This window comes from Emydura macquarii, unplaced genomic scaffold (genome assembly GCF_026122565.2).
Source record: "Emydura macquarii macquarii isolate MOO-44397 ecotype Brisbane River unplaced genomic scaffold, CSIRO-AGI_Emac_v2 contig_2171, whole genome shotgun sequence".
NCBI classification, from domain to species: domain Eukaryota; kingdom Metazoa; phylum Chordata; order Testudines; family Chelidae; genus Emydura; species Emydura macquarii.
Window position 1 is genome coordinate 186,039 of NW_027132308.1, and position 15,631 is coordinate 201,669.

A 15,631-nucleotide genomic window follows, 5' to 3' on the forward strand; every position below is an offset into this window, starting at 1 on the left:
GAGGACAAAACGCTCTCTACTCCCACCATTTGTGAAAAGGGAAAAGTGTTGCCAGAGAGAGCTTCATTTGCCTTGTCTAGTGACACTTGGAGGGTCACTGTAATTATACATGGATACTTTAATTTTGGCAGTAGTAGACTCCCAGAGACTCTTGGTGAGGTGGAAGAGTTCTCATCTTTATTTGCACATATATATTCGGTAGCTGGATTTTCCTAAGTTTTATGATTGTGTTCTCTTTCTCCTAATAAAGATTTCCTTTTTTATATGCAGTCTTGAAGTGCTCACGGCTGGGGAAGTGTTTCTTTTAAGGGCACCTAGGGAGAGTAAATTTAATTTTCCAAGGTTTCTAGGTGGTGGCTGAAATTGGTTTAGTTATTTGTCCAGAGGGATCCTAGGTATATTGCACTCAGCACCTTTTGCTGCCACTAACCACTTGGCAGAATGGTTATATGTCACATAACTAGAAGTGATAGCCACTTCAGTGTGCCATACATATGTGTAGTTCTTGACTTCGCTACCTATCTAGTAAACAAAGAATTTACTAATAAAGTTTTGTGCTTTTGAGGATATCAATACACTTTAGAAACATAATTTATTTAGTCTTGGTACAGCCTCTGTGAGCTAGGTACCTAATATCTCTAACCAGCAGGTGAGAAACTGGGATGTGGAGAAGTACCATGTCCAATGACAAATAAATAGTAAGTGTCATTTGTAAAATGCAGGTACAGATGCTGGACCAGAATCTCATCCTGTTTCCACCTGTGTAAACCCTGAGATATTTATTGAAGTTATCTTGAATTTATGTGGTCTAACTGAGATCAGAACCTGGGTTTCTGGGAACGAAATGAAAATGAACAAAGAATAGTCCCAATTCCAGATTTCATTTTCAGCTTGGATGACCAGCACCAGTAATGGGAGCATACACTTCAGCAGATCCTCAGAAAGGAAATGTTAGACAAAATGCTGGATTTCATTGGACCTGTTCATCATTTTCAGGATATGTTTATCTACTTTGAGAGCTGTTTGAAGATAGTGAGTTGATTATGGCTAGATGAGGTTTTATATTAGATATTTTGTGTCGTCATCGTTGAGTGTAGTTGTGGGGAGTGTAATTGTTGTATAATATGAAATTTGTAGATAGCAGAATAAGCTAAGGAGGGAGGCTATGGCTATTAGTGTGGCCAGGGTAGTTCTATGTTTTTTGGCTAGTTCTTGTAGGATTAATCATTTTGGCGAGAATCCTGTTAGGGGAGGTAGACCTGCTAAGGATATAAAAGTTAGTATTATTAGTGTATTAAAGGAGGGGATTTTTGTTCATGCTGTTATAACCGTAGATATTTTGTTTGTTTTTAGGTATTCAATTATAAGGAATATGGTGGTTGTTATGATGGAGTATAAGTAAAATGTTAGTAGTATGAGTTTTGGAGATAAAGTAAGGACAGTAGTTATTCATCCTAGATGGGCGATTGATGAGAATGCTATAATTTTTTGTAATTGGATTTGGTTTAGTCCTCCTCAACCCCCAATTAGGGTAGAGACTAATCCTAATGATAGTAATATTGATGTGTTTAGGTGCTGGGATGTAATTATTAAAGGGGCTAGTTTTTGTCAAGTGGTAAGAAGTAGTGCTGTTATTGTTGTGGAGCCTTGAAGCATCTCGGGGAGTCAGAGGTGGAATGGCTAGTTTTATGGCTAGGGCTACTGTAAGTAGTGTGCACGAGGTATTGTTATATAAAAATATTGTATCTCATTGGCCTAGGTCTCAGGCGTTTAGAACACTGGAGAATAATATTAGGGTTGAAGCTACTGCTTGTGTGAGGAAATATTTAATGGAGGCTTCAGTGACTCAAGGGTGATGTTGTTGTGCAATTAATGGAATAACAGAGTGCTGATCTCTAGACCACATCACGCTAGGATTCAGTGGTTACTTGAAATTGTAAGTAGTGGACCTAGAATTAGGTTTAATATAATAAGCCCCTTTGCAAGGGGGTTCATTAGTAGAGGAGGGGTTTAAACCAACATTGCCGGGGTATGGGCCTGATAGCTTAATTAGCTGACTTTACTATAATATAGTATAGTGGGAGTACGGAGAGTTTTGATCTCTTTGGGGCAGGTTCAATCCTGTTTTTCTAAGGAGACAAGAGAATTTTAACCTCTGTTTTTCAACGTATCAAGGTGATCCTTATATTTCAGACACGTGTCCTATAGTATTGGTGGAAGCCCAGAGGTGGCAATGGGTATTGACACGTATTATGCACATAGTGCAAGGGTAATTGGCAAGAAGTTTTTTCATAAGAGGTGTATGAGTTGATCATATCGAAATCGTGGGTATAAAGCTTGGATTCGTAGGAATCCCATGGATAATAGTAGTGCTTTTATTGTTAACGAGAGTGAAGAGAGTTCGGGTATGTTGAAAATGCTTGGGTTTAGAAATAGGATGGTCGTGAGTGTGTTTATTATTAAGATAGTGTATTCTACCAGGAAGAAAAGAGCGAATGGACCGGCAGAATATTTCTACGTTATACCCTGATACTAGTTATGACTCCCCTTCAGTGAGGTCAAAGTGTGCTCGATTAGTTTCTGCTAGGGTTGAGATGTATCATATTATTATTAATGGTCAGGAGGAGAATGAGATATATTGGTTCTTGCATGGTGGTAAATGTATGTTAAAGCCACCAGAGAGTAGAATTAGTGATAGTAGGATAATGCCCAGGGTTACTTCGTAGGAGATGGTTTGGGCTACTGCACGTAGGGCTCCTATTAAGGCATATTTTGAATCTGATGCTCAACCAGACCATAAAATGGAGTAGACCATAAAGCTAGACATAGAAATTAGGAAAAGCAAGCCTAGGTTAAGGTCAGCTAGTGGGTGTGGAAGTGGAAGAGGTAATCAGATTGACAAGGCTAGTAAAAGGGCTAGTATTTGGGCTAAGGTAAATAGTGTGGAGGAAGAATTGGTGGGGTAGATTGGTTCTTTGATAAATAGTTTTACCCCATCTGTTAGGGGTTGTAAAATACCATCTGGGCCCACTAAATTTGGACCTTTTTGTAGTTGTATGTAACCTAGGATTTTTCATTCGATAATGGTAAAGAAGGCTACTGAGATTAGAATAGGGATCATGTAGGTTAGTGGTGATAGTAGGCTGGGGAGGAGCACTTTGTTATTCGGGGGGGGGGGGGGGAAATTAAACCCTCGTTAAAGGGTTTAGGCCTTTTGCATTAATACCTGCTTTGCTACTCCAATAACCTTTATTTAAGGTTGATTAGCGGATGTTGTCTTTGTATGTAGTTGAGTTATATTCACTAATTACTGTTCAGAAAAATCCAGTATATTCATGGTATTATGGAAGATTTATTTTTGTTTTAATAATTGAGAACTTTATTCTTGTTTCTTTCAATACCAGTTTAAACAGTTTTGAATGCAAGAGTCCTAATGCGGGAGCTAGTAACAGGAAGACATGGTTTCATGTATATTTGCTGCTAATTTTAACCTCTAGCTATTTTCTCTCTTAGGATGTACTATGCAGACAGCAAAGATTGTGGGCAATTTGAGAACAAGTGTTCTTCACTCAGAAAACGGGATAGTTGGAATACATAAATCAATCATTCTGATATGGACATTTCTGTTTGGATCCACTCTGTATATTTCTTTTCATCTGAGTAGTGCCTTATTCTGTGAATAGTGCCACGGAAATAAGATAGGCTTAGTTTTATAACCCGTGCTCACATTTCTATCTGTATAGTTTATACCATACAGTGACAAACATATTGAGCAGAGTCAGAGAAACTGCATATGCCAGGTGTTAATTGCTTTCTTTTCCAGTACTGAACTTCATTCCTTAAAAAGATTCTATGAGTCTTATTATTGATTCCCTGGATAATTTTCCCACATTAAATTTACATTTTGGGGGAAATGGATAATTTAGGGAATTTCTGTTGAGCTAAACAATAGAGCCTTTTACCTCTAGCTTACCATTACCAGTACCCTGATGAGTAATTATTAGAGCTGGGGAAACCATTTGCAACAATTAATTTATTTAATGAACTAGTCATCCTTGATTGCAAATTGTCTGCAAGCAGACTGCAATTTTAACCAACTTGTTTGCTGTCTGTAATGATTTTTTGCATACTAATTTCATTCTACAGACTGCTTGTTCATTACTGGTTGCATGAAAATAACTTCCTACAAAATTTAAATTAATTTCCTACTACTGCTACTTCCTCCTAACCCATCATCTGAGATCAAGTCATGCAAGCATCTGCCATCTTCATCTGTCTGAGGCAGTACATCTGCCTGCCATCTTCTTTGTTGCAATCCATCCATTGCCTCTTGGGCTTTCCTCAGGGTCTCTTTCCGACCACCCTTTTCTGACTCTCAAAATTAATTTGGTTTTGTTGTTAAATAAATCTCAGATGCATTCCTGAAACTTTTATACAAACAAGCCAGGCATGAAAATCAAATAAAAAGGGTAGGAAACATAGCTGAAGCAAAATTATATTTAGAAGTCACCAAAATGTTAGTGCAGAAAATGATATGCAATCTGCCCAGCCATGACAGTGAGTGAAAGCTGATGCTATCTGACAGCTGTTCAGTAGCCTGTATAAAATGAGTCTGGTGGTCTCTGGTGAGTTATCAGTGGACAGATACCCATCACCAAAATCATTACCACAGTTTATGGTAATTGATAACCTTGTCACTTGCTGAAAACTGGGCAAGTAATGAAATGGCATGGAAAAGCTGATCAATTTCACCTTAGATGTGATTCTCTTCATGACTAAGATGGGGCACAGTGTTGGGTCAGTATGGGAAAGGTTGCACTTTTATACTGCCTGCTAAACCTGGTATGTGCTAGTGCAACAGTCTTTGGGGATATCAGTATGATATTTTTCACGAGCACTAAACTTGTGCACACACACGAGTTGTATTTTCCACATAGGGATGATACTTGCAGCATATTCTAGACAAAACTGCATTACAGTGACTTTTTAATGCTTGTGATTGGTGCTAGATTGACAGTCTTGAAGACTCCCATTCACTGTTTAGCTACAGAGATGCAGTCCACAAAGTTCTGGCTTGGCAGGACTACCACAGAGGTTTAGAGGGAAGTTCAGTTTTTATGTGATCTTCCTGATAAGGCTGCCACAATGGCACTAATTGTAATGGCAGTTTTTATTATATGATTTTACTCCTCTAGTAGTAATTGGACTGAGATCACCAACTCATCAAGGGTAATGAGTATCACTATGTTCCTGGAACAGCTTTGACCCAGTCACCTGGAAGTGGAAGGCTCTATATCCAATTACTAATTCACTGAAGTGTCCAGTCTCTCATCTTTTCTTTTTTAATCACTGTTGTCATGTATGAAGTGTCAGAGTCAGGAATGACTAAAAGTATATTAGGAAGTGTATATTTTGTTACACTCCCTGAATCTTACTAGATTCTCAATTTGGGTTGTCTTGATAGACAACCAAAACTATGGATTGGAAAGAGGCCAGAAGACCCATTTGCTAAAAAGAGAGTTGTCTTTCTAATTAAAGTCTACTGAGCAGAGCCTGCAGATAATGACACACCTTTCTTCCTATGAATGTTTTCATGATCTTTTCCCCTCTCTGGAGACTCCTGCAGTGCTCTGCTAAATTGGGTAATTTGTGTGTATACAAAGGAAAAGATACAAGATGGGTATATGTTCCAGTATTACCTTAAAACTGTAGTTATTTAGAAGAAAAGGGAACTTGCTTCACCCATGAGTTAAATAGATGCTAGAGCAAAAGGCCCTCTGTATTTTGCTTTTTTTGTACTTGTAGTATACAGCAAATTGGATTGGAGAATGGGAGTTATTTTGTAAAGGAGCTTTCTTGCTTAAGCCTCATCTTATTAGTTCATTTAGTAAAGACACAGTCATTTTAAAATATCTTATTAATATTTTATTCTCACTAAAAGAGCCATCAGTACATCATTCTCTCTGCCTATCCATTTCTAATTCACCCAACTCAGTACTATCTATATCTCATGCTGATTTAATTCTAACTTCAAGCACATTTGCAATTGCAGGACATCTGCATTTAAGCAGTGTAATCTAACTGGTCAATACTGACGATACGATTAAAAAAAAATCACGTAAGGGTTTTGGAGTGCATTTATAAAGGTCACTTACAAACAAATACTCTATTTGTCTTTTGTCTTCAGGGTGAAACAAATTCACTAGTTTTAAGTGCTTAAAATGTTACATGAATACAGTCCAGATTAAAAAAAAAAAATTCTAGCCCTTTAATTCTCAATGACCTCTTCATTTTTAGTAATTCCCACCACTCATAAATATTCTACCACAGGAGGAGAATCAGTAAAGCTACCTCTCAGGCTTTCATACAAAGCCTGAGTTTCCTATGAATTTTGTATAAATAATGTTTCTTCTAATGATAAAAACAAAGTGAAGTAGCTATGAAGCATTCTTTTTTTGATTGAAGCAATCGGTTACCTTATTTTGTAACAGGATTAGTGAGTGGGTCAATTAACTAGAATGAGCCCTGGAAGCTAAATATTACTGACATCAATGATCCCTCCTTGGGGGCAGTTGCACTTGGTGCAGATCAGTTTGGGTATGGTTTTAGCTGATCCCAGTGTTACTTAAAAGGAGCCACAGCTGCAGTAAAGTAGTTTCCAATCTTGTTGTGTTAATGGATCAGATCCTTAGATGGTATGATCAGAATAGCTAATCTGCTATCCGAGTTTGTGTGCTCTCAATTCTTGCTTTGTTTCAGGCCTCCTTCTGCTCACATCTGTTCCTGCAAGAACAGTCCCACAGCTGTACTTTGGAGGATTTTCACTAGTTTCCCCTCCACCCTGATTCTAGTGTTAGGATTTCATGTTGGGCATCATGAGAGGAACACACTTTGTATTTTGTAGATGCCTTTATAATACTGATTAAAAGAAGGAAGTGATTAGGCATACTCATTGAAAATCTGTCCTAATCTTTTTACCAGCTAGATAGTGATTGAGGGTGAAAGGAGTTTAGTCTGTTTCCTATTTAACTCTATTGGTTGTATGATTATAATAGTTCATTGTTCATCTTTGGTCTTTTGTAAAATCTAATGCTGAACGTTCCTGCTAATCTTATAATAAAATGTTTGTCTTTAGCATTATAATCTAAAATATAAACATAGTTTCTGTAATTTTTTATACCTTTATACCTATATTTTCCTTCTATTTTTATTTCATGGTCCCTTAAGATTCAGCAGACATTTGGAAAAGGAAAGGTCTGTCTGTTTATCAGACAGTGAAGTGTTTTTTTGTTGTTTTAAACTTCTGTATAAATCACTTGCATCTTGAGGACAGACAAGAAAGGAAGAGAAAGTAGAGTACATGGAAATTCCATAGTTTTACCTAAAAGTATCATTATTATATATAGTTACACATTTCTAATTGCAAAAATGAGTTGACTGAAAGTAAAATGAAGAAAATAGATAATAGTATAGAGTATTGCAAACAGATTGAGCTAATGTAGAGCCCACGCTTAGAAATCTCATATCCCAGGAGAGTACCCTATCCACCTAGTAGTAGTCTCTCTTTCTCTCTAAAACTTACTCAGAAAAGTTTTATTGAAACCGATATGGGTTTGATGAAACAGCATATTTTGACAAAACTGTTCCAACCAGCTCTGTTGTATTAGTGTCCCTGTTACTGAGGGTTTGATACTGCACATCTTGCTCACACTGAGTTACTTAAGCAAGTAGTCCCGTTGTCTTCGGTAGAACTACCGTACTTTCTTCAGTAAGTAACATGCAGCACATGTAAGGATGCAGTATTGAGCTTCGGGCCCAGACTCTGCATCTAGCTCTATGTGGACGGACCACTGCTCCCATGCAGAGCCAGCAGCAAGACTGGGTCTATGTTAGACTAGAGCAGTATAAGCTGATTAATTTATCTGTTTTCTTCATTTTCCTCTCATCAGTCACATCCTGTGCTAAGTCTTGAAGACTTTTTGAGGACAGGCATCTCCATTTTCCACAAATTAATTGCAGCCTTGAGTGCCTTAAAGTTGCAGATGTAGCCACTGGTTAAGCAAGTTTGGGTACTTGTGCCAAAGATGGTGGTGGTATGCCATACTCAATTCTGCTTTATGGACACTTGCTGAGGGAAGGAAACATGGAATCCTGGGAAGCAGAACCCTTTCTTTTGAATGCTGCCTCTGATGTGGATATATTTCAGAAGTATGAGTGTGCACCATGGTAACCAGTGCTTCAGTCTCCTCTTTTACTTCCCAGAAAACCATCTGAAATGTAGCAACACTATTCAGTAACAATAATGCCAATTTGCAGCAGTGGCATTCCTGACCTAGTGTTTCTAGGCCGTCTGCCTGTCTGTTGTAGTATATGAGTGATACTAAAAATAATACTTTGCAGTATTATAGGGATTTTTAAATATTCATAATTAGCTTTTATATAGAACATCACAAACACCTTATTAACAAAGAATCACACACCCCTGAGTGAGGTAGGTAAATTATATTACCCCTATTGCTTTAACTGCTTGGAAAACTGAGACAAAACAGTGTGCCTGATGCCACAGCAGGAATATTGTCAGAGCCATGAGTAAAACTCAGGAATCCCAGTTTTGTGTTTAAATCAGTGGTTCCTAACCTTCTCTCTGCTGTGGCACACCTTGATACATTTAATTATTTTGAGACCCGCCACCATCTAGTCTCCAAATGAACTCATAAATATTCATGAACCAATCCAGAACTCTGAGTCATTTTTCAAAAAAATTCCATGGCACACCTGCTCAGTCTGACAGCGCACCAGTGTGCTGCGGCACACCGGTTGGGAAACACTGGTTTAAATCACCGTCCCGTCTCTCTGTGTCCCACCAGTTGACACCTCCCTGAGCAGCAAAGAACAATCCTGCACTCCTGCCCTACTTTTTGAAAAGCCTGGTGTTTTAGCAGAAACATGCCTGCCTTGTATTGCAGGAAGTTAGCTGTTCCTCTCAGTTTTTTGAAGTTTTTAAAGTATTTTAAAAGTAAATAAACTCTTCAACCACAGAAAATCTACAAATGTTCAGGTAAAGTTTCCCCTCAACTTAAAGGTTCTTCCAGTTGAGGGGGGAAGGACATGTCAGTGCAAGTGCAGTGACTTAGACTTGACAGGTCTTTTCAGTGTCTGATTTTTTTTTTAAGGTGGTAGTATAGGGGGCTTATTAGTTGCTCTTTCTGGATTAATGAACAAAGTGCAGCAGACTGTAAACATGCAATCTCAGTCCTTGTTATAGAGAACAGGTTTGATGTTTATACATATCTTTGTTCAGATGAACTTCATGTCTCAGTGATGCTCTACTTAACCAAATGGGGCAACATTTTTAAAAATATGAATCAAGCAAAACTAAAATAACAATAATAAAACTCCAGTTATTAAAAAAATTAAACCTTTTGAGTATCGGTATGAAAAGTCATTGAACCGAAGCATTTCAGTACAATAATAATGCTGTATAATCACAGTTAGCCAGATTCTGCCACCCTTACTCATGTTAAATACCTCTTTATTCGATCATTAGTCCCGTTGAAGGCAATAGGGGTGTGAGTAAAGTATTTAGAATCTGGCCCCTTATTTTCCAAGTGTTGTACAAATGTGTGCATCTTGGGAGAATTAGGGTTCAAGTTCTGTGTTCTTAACTACCTCACAGCACTCCTATGCCCTATGAACTATACATAGTTTAATCCCTCCCCAATGCACACTAAAATTGATACAGCTCAGTTGTGTTCTGGACAATTTCCTGGGCAACAGAAATATAGCTTGCATAGCCTATTCAACTCTGCCCTCCATTTTGGATCAATGCTTTTCTGAGGATACCCAGTTTAGCATCAGTGGTAATGGTGTATTGTATTGTGATCACTTGTCCAACAGGCCCTGGACTGATTACTCTCTCATTTCAAGTACACCACCAAACAGCTTTCAGATAGCAACAATTTTTGGTTATTGCCAAGCTGTCCAGTGACCTAGACAAAAGTCTTTCTGTGCCCATCAACCTAAAAACAAGGGTGGGAACAGAAAGAAAGAGAGATTGTAGAGGGTTTAAGGCTCGAAAGGGGATAATTTTGCAGGACAGTCAGATACAGATAAACTTTGCTAATTACTAGGACATTTATTGTAAAGTACTGAATTTTTGCAATTTGGTGAGTAAGTAAACAGACACATTAAAAAACGAAGCAAGGATAATGAATCCCAAAATGTAGCTTTATTTTGACAAACACAGTTTAGTTAATCGTTTATGATAAGACTTTAAAATGTACTAGTCAATGTACTCTAGTCTATTGTGTATAAGTGAAACGGAACTTTCAATTTTATTTCAATACACTCTGCTTGCTGGGAAGTGGGGAGACAGCTTTTTTATTAACAAATGATAGTGTAATTATTAGGAAAATGCAGATTAATGAGGTTCTACTGTATTGTGTTCTAAATAGGCATTTTGAAGACTGGTGGTTAAGCTTGAGCACCTGTCAACAGCCCTGAAAGGATGTAACTCTGACCATGGGCAAGATTAATTCCAGGGTCTATAACATTTAGAGAGAGAGAGAGAGAGAGAGAGAGAGAGAGAGAGAGAGTGTGTGTGTGTGTGTGTGTGTGTGTGTGTGTGTGTGTGTGTGTGTGTGTGTGTGTGTGGGGGGGGTGTTAAGAATTTTACTGCCTCCTGAAATTAAAATGGTTAGTTTTTAAAGTGCTACAGAACTCAATAATTTTACTGTATCAATTCATCAGCCATGAGAAGGACCCCATTGACAAGTTTGTGAAGCTTGGCCCATCTTCCTTCATTTTTTCTTAAAGGAATTCCACAGGTTGGTGAATTTCTGAAGGAATCAGTGCAGCCATTTCCATAATTAGGCAGCAAAGTGGAGTGTATATCAGTTGCTTAAAAGAAAAGCTGCAGTTGTAAATCTGAAAAAAAGTAATTCTATGGGCACATATTTCTGAAATAATGACCTAAAATATGAGCTACTCTGAAGATGGCACTGAGCTGAAAAAGAGGCTCTCTAATTTCCTCTTTAGTTTTTTACATGGTAAGTAAACATGTTTATGGAAATAAAAAGATAGAAAGAATAAGCAATTGTCTGTATAGCAGAGGCTGCAAACATGGACTTTATTGTTCCTGTTATAAAGCTCACCACTTTAGCTTTTAAAATGTTAAAAAAACCCAACAGTATGACTCTTTTAAATGAACAATGTTAGGAGAAGTCTTGCAGTTCTGTTAGGGAATCTCTCAACCTTGTGTAATGACAAAAATTCAGTCGGGGAAAGAGGCATGACTTGGCTTTGTTAGATTTTAATAGGACATTTCTTTCCACTGTGCATTTAGCCCGGCCATGAGGGAACTGGAAGATATGTAATAATAGGTGAAAGGGCTTTGGCATTTTGTTCTAATTCAGAAAGGTAACACAAGTCCAAATTTGACAGCAGAGAGAAAAGACTTAAAAAACCCAACAAACAAACAAAAAACATGGCCTATCTGGATTTCTTAAACTTTGAGCACCCCAGGACATAGTATGCTGAGGGCTGAACATTTTTTTAAGTTAATGTGTAATATAAGGGTTTGGAAAGTGATAAAATACTAATATATAATAAGGCAGGCAGAGTAAAACAGAACAAATTAGTATCATCCTTTAACTTATTAGACAAATACAAATTTAAAAAGAACATACGAATGTGGATTTACACTGGGCTTTTTAATTCTACAGTATTTTAACGAACCTCACCTTGGTATTTAGGGCCAGCTTTTCAAAGATAGTTAGGCATCTATAGTGCCTAAATACATTTGGAAATCTGGCCCTAATTAGTACAGGAATGACTTTGTAGATTTATGCAGCAGCTCTTATGTGACTCAAAATAATGTATAGCCTTAAACATCACTAGCTGATTATAGGATGCCAACATTGTAAAAAATAATATAATTTAATCATTTTGAATTAAAATTATTTAATATAATTAAAATATTGTTCAATGAATATTAATATTGCGCAGTAGCCAATAAGCTTAAGGTTGTAAGTATGAAGTGTTTTGTTTTTGTAAATAAGTGCTTTGTCTTACATCTCAAAGCTGCTTCTCAAGTCAGTTTGTGAGGGCATCTCAATACCTAGGAAGTCTGTGTCCCAGTGTGAGGGCCTCTTATTTATAGGAAACCAGGTTCCTTTGACATCCAAAAAGCCTCTTTTTACTATCTGGTATCTAAGGAGCCCATTTACAAATGTTGTCATCTTCACATATCAGTTTAGGTCAGCCTAATCTCTTATGCCAGCCCCCAACAGCTACAGACAATAAACACTATCTTGCTGATTACCACTTCACAATCCTCCATGTACAGCCATTATTCTTAATGACTTTTCAATAACAATTCTGTGTCCCCACAGAGCACTTCCAATGGGTCGCTGGGGATGTATATCTGCATACATTAACCAGGAAAATCTTTATGAACAGCTTGCCATAACCTACCATTGAGAAATGTCCAAACAGAAATAACACAGATGTGGAGAATAATATAATATGCAAACCTACATATCCTTCACTTCATCACAGCCTCAGATAGATTAGTTTAATTTGTCATGCGGTGGATGAGAAATTCAGATCCAGGATAGCTTCTTGTGTTGGTTGCTGAATAATTAATTCTTAGACAGTGAACATGCTATGATTTGTTCCTTGAAGTGAAAAGAAAGCGCTTTCCCCTTGTAATCTTACTGGACTCTGTTGTAGTTATGAAGAGTTCATTGGTTGGTACCACTGCTATACAGAATCTTTCATTTGCTAGGTTTCACTTTACTTTTCAGTGAAGGGGGGATGCACTGCAATTGTGAGGCATGTGTAAAGGATCAGGGAAATTCTTGGAAAATTGTGAGAGATTGCAGATGGGTGTTAAAAGGAGAATTACAGAGCTTTCATAACCTGTTATCATGTGAATAGTGAATTTTCTAGTCTCTGGCCAGGTCTCCACTAGAAACTTTTACCAGTATGGTAATGTTGATTAGGTGTGTGACTTTTTTTTTACATTTCTTTTATCAATATAAGCCCTCGTGTAGATGGATGTTATACTGGCAAAAAGGGCATCGGTCTGTTTAAGAGTGGACTTCACTGGCTTGTAAAAAAATGAATCGGTTGTTTGGGCACCTAGGTAATGTTGTCCTGCGTCTGACTTAGAAAAAATCATACCAGATGTCTTATTTCTTAACTCAGCCTTTCTTCAATGGGCATGTGAATTCTGTGTGGAAGCATCAGCGAGAGTCTGTTTCTAGTAGAGACAGACCCAAATCAGGATTTCTGATCCAGACCTCATCAAATTTGGGGGATGTTCAGATCCAGGGTGGATCCAACCCACAAAAGGCTAAGTTCTGCTTCTAATTTTCAAAGTAGAAATTGGGCACCTTCTTCCTCCTTGCAAATGCACAGCTTGAGCCAGTAGCAACCTGCATGGAACTTGGACAAAGGAGCACAGATTGCAGGGGGAAGAGTTTGTAGGAGGCACCAGGAAACCAGTCAGTGATAGTGTGCACATTGCTGGAATGTTAGCTGCAGTTGCAGCATCTCTGTAAATAATTTTCTTAATAAAGAGCCAGTTTAGTTTTACAAGCATATGGTCCTCTCGTGTTGCACAGCATGTAGTACATAGGGTTACCAATTTTGTTTGGATGTATTCCTGGAGGTTTCATCACATGACCATCTTTAATCTTTACTTCCTGGAGACTCCATGACAATCCTGGAGGGTTGTACATGAAACAGAGCCGACCTATTACCAGCCCCAATAACCATGATCTATCTCTGAGAGGGGGCTCCATTTCCTACCCTCACTTTTTTAGGAGTACTAGCTTGTTGTTCTCCTACTCCCCCTTTAGGCTAACTGGCAAATCAGGCTACTTGCAACTCTGAAGTGTCCAGAATGATGGTGGAAACCTGTGGACTCTCTTTTCATAAGACAGAAAAGGTGAATGAAAATGTAGGGTAGTGGAGAAATGGGATGAAGAGGAGGTGGCAATGGCAGCTATTCTCAGACTTCCATCATTTTGGTTCAAATGCCAGATTTGAGTTCAGATCTTGGCTGATTGAAAACTGGAACACAAAATTTGATTCTGCTCTCCTATCTGCTCAGATGAGTAGTCTTGCCTTTGGCCCTATCACCTCACCAACACTTTGCAAACTTACCTACAGATACAGCATTTTGCTGCAAATCACACCTTCCTTCTGACCACCTGCAATCTGAGCTACCCAGAGGTGACCAGAAGACTGCAACAGCAGGCATGCAAGTGAAAGTATATAGTTAGTGTTATTACTTTGAAGACTTGACCATGGAGAGCTCTGTGCTCCCTCCTTGTCTGTGTGAGTGGGATGTGAAAGCTTTGCTTAGATCTCTTTTCGGCAGAGATAGGGGAAGCCCAGTGTCAGTGCTCAACTGTCATTTACACAGGCTCATCCTCAGTGGGAACCCGGCACAGCAGCAGAGCCTTTTGTAAGTGGGCATATATCAGAACATTGTCCTGGCTCAGGTTTAGCTGGTGGCTATGGGGGCAGTTGCTGAGCAGAGCTGGTTGACATTTTTTTACACAACGTGAGTTAGTTAAAAAATGGTATTTTTACAAATTGTCAGCATTATTAAATTTTCTATATTTTGCAAGTTTTTAATCAAAATTACTACTGAAATTTTTCATTTACCCTAAGTCCCCAGTTTTCAATAGAAATATATGTATTTTTGTGTAAACCATAAATGTAAATAACAGTTTTGAAAACTATTTTTAATAACATTTTGATTAAAAATATAAATTAAAAATTGAAAGGAAAATGTTGTGGAAAATGGATCTATTCCAAATCCTGTGAAATGGCAATATCTTTGAAATGTGAATTTTTTTCAGCTGAAGCTGCTGTATGTAGTTTGTGGTAAAGAGCAGCAGGGGCACCAGATTAACTTCAGTTCTAGGTACCTCGTGTGTTTTTTCTCCCTGGCCCAACATGTGAATGCTGTATATGGAGGTTAGATGAATTGCTCAGGCCACTTTTCGTCATGACCAGGATGAATGGTCAGGGGGAAATCAGTCTTCAAGAAAAAGGTGGTGAACATTTAGCCCCTTCTCTCTTGGGCTGTGGGGAGAAAAGAACCCCAGCTTCCTAAAGGGTAAAGGGTGTGGGTGTGTAAATTTGGTGGGAAGGGGTTGGGGTGTGTGTGCATGAGTTGCTCAGCTGAACAAAGTGAAAGGAGTGAACAAGAAGGCGGGGATGTGGAGAGTGAGGCATGAAGAGCAGTGATGCAGTGCATGGAAAAGCATACACCCAAATGGACATACCTGACCTTTCTGTTGCATATTGGCCCTGCCTCAGTTCCCAAAAGGCTTGACTTCAGTGTTGCCCCTAGCTGTGTGTCCTCACCTGGGATCACATGGTGAGATTAATTGGAATAAAATCCCGTAACATTTTGCATTGGTTAGAGAAGTATTTTACAAACCTACAAGTAAAAAGAAAAAACAAATTCATGTATGTTGCTGTATAAACATTAAAAATAAAAAGGCAATTGACTAACCAACTGGAGGTGGTGGGGCGCGAAGGAAGGGGAGAACTGTTGGAAATGTGGAATGGGGCACGAGGCCTTCTCATTTCGTCCAAGATCCTGTAA

The 15,631-nt window shown here is 38.3% G+C and overlaps 2 pseudogenes; both read right to left on the reverse strand.

The window, feature by feature from the left end:
- Window positions 1-954: 954 nt before the first annotated feature.
- On the reverse strand, window positions 955-1,995 carry LOC137160211 (NADH-ubiquinone oxidoreductase chain 2-like; annotated as a pseudogene).
- A 207-nt stretch (window positions 1,996-2,202) lies between these two features.
- LOC137160212 (NADH-ubiquinone oxidoreductase chain 1-like) lies at window positions 2,203-4,324 on the reverse strand (annotated as a pseudogene).
- Window positions 4,325-15,631: the final 11,307 nt, after the last annotated feature.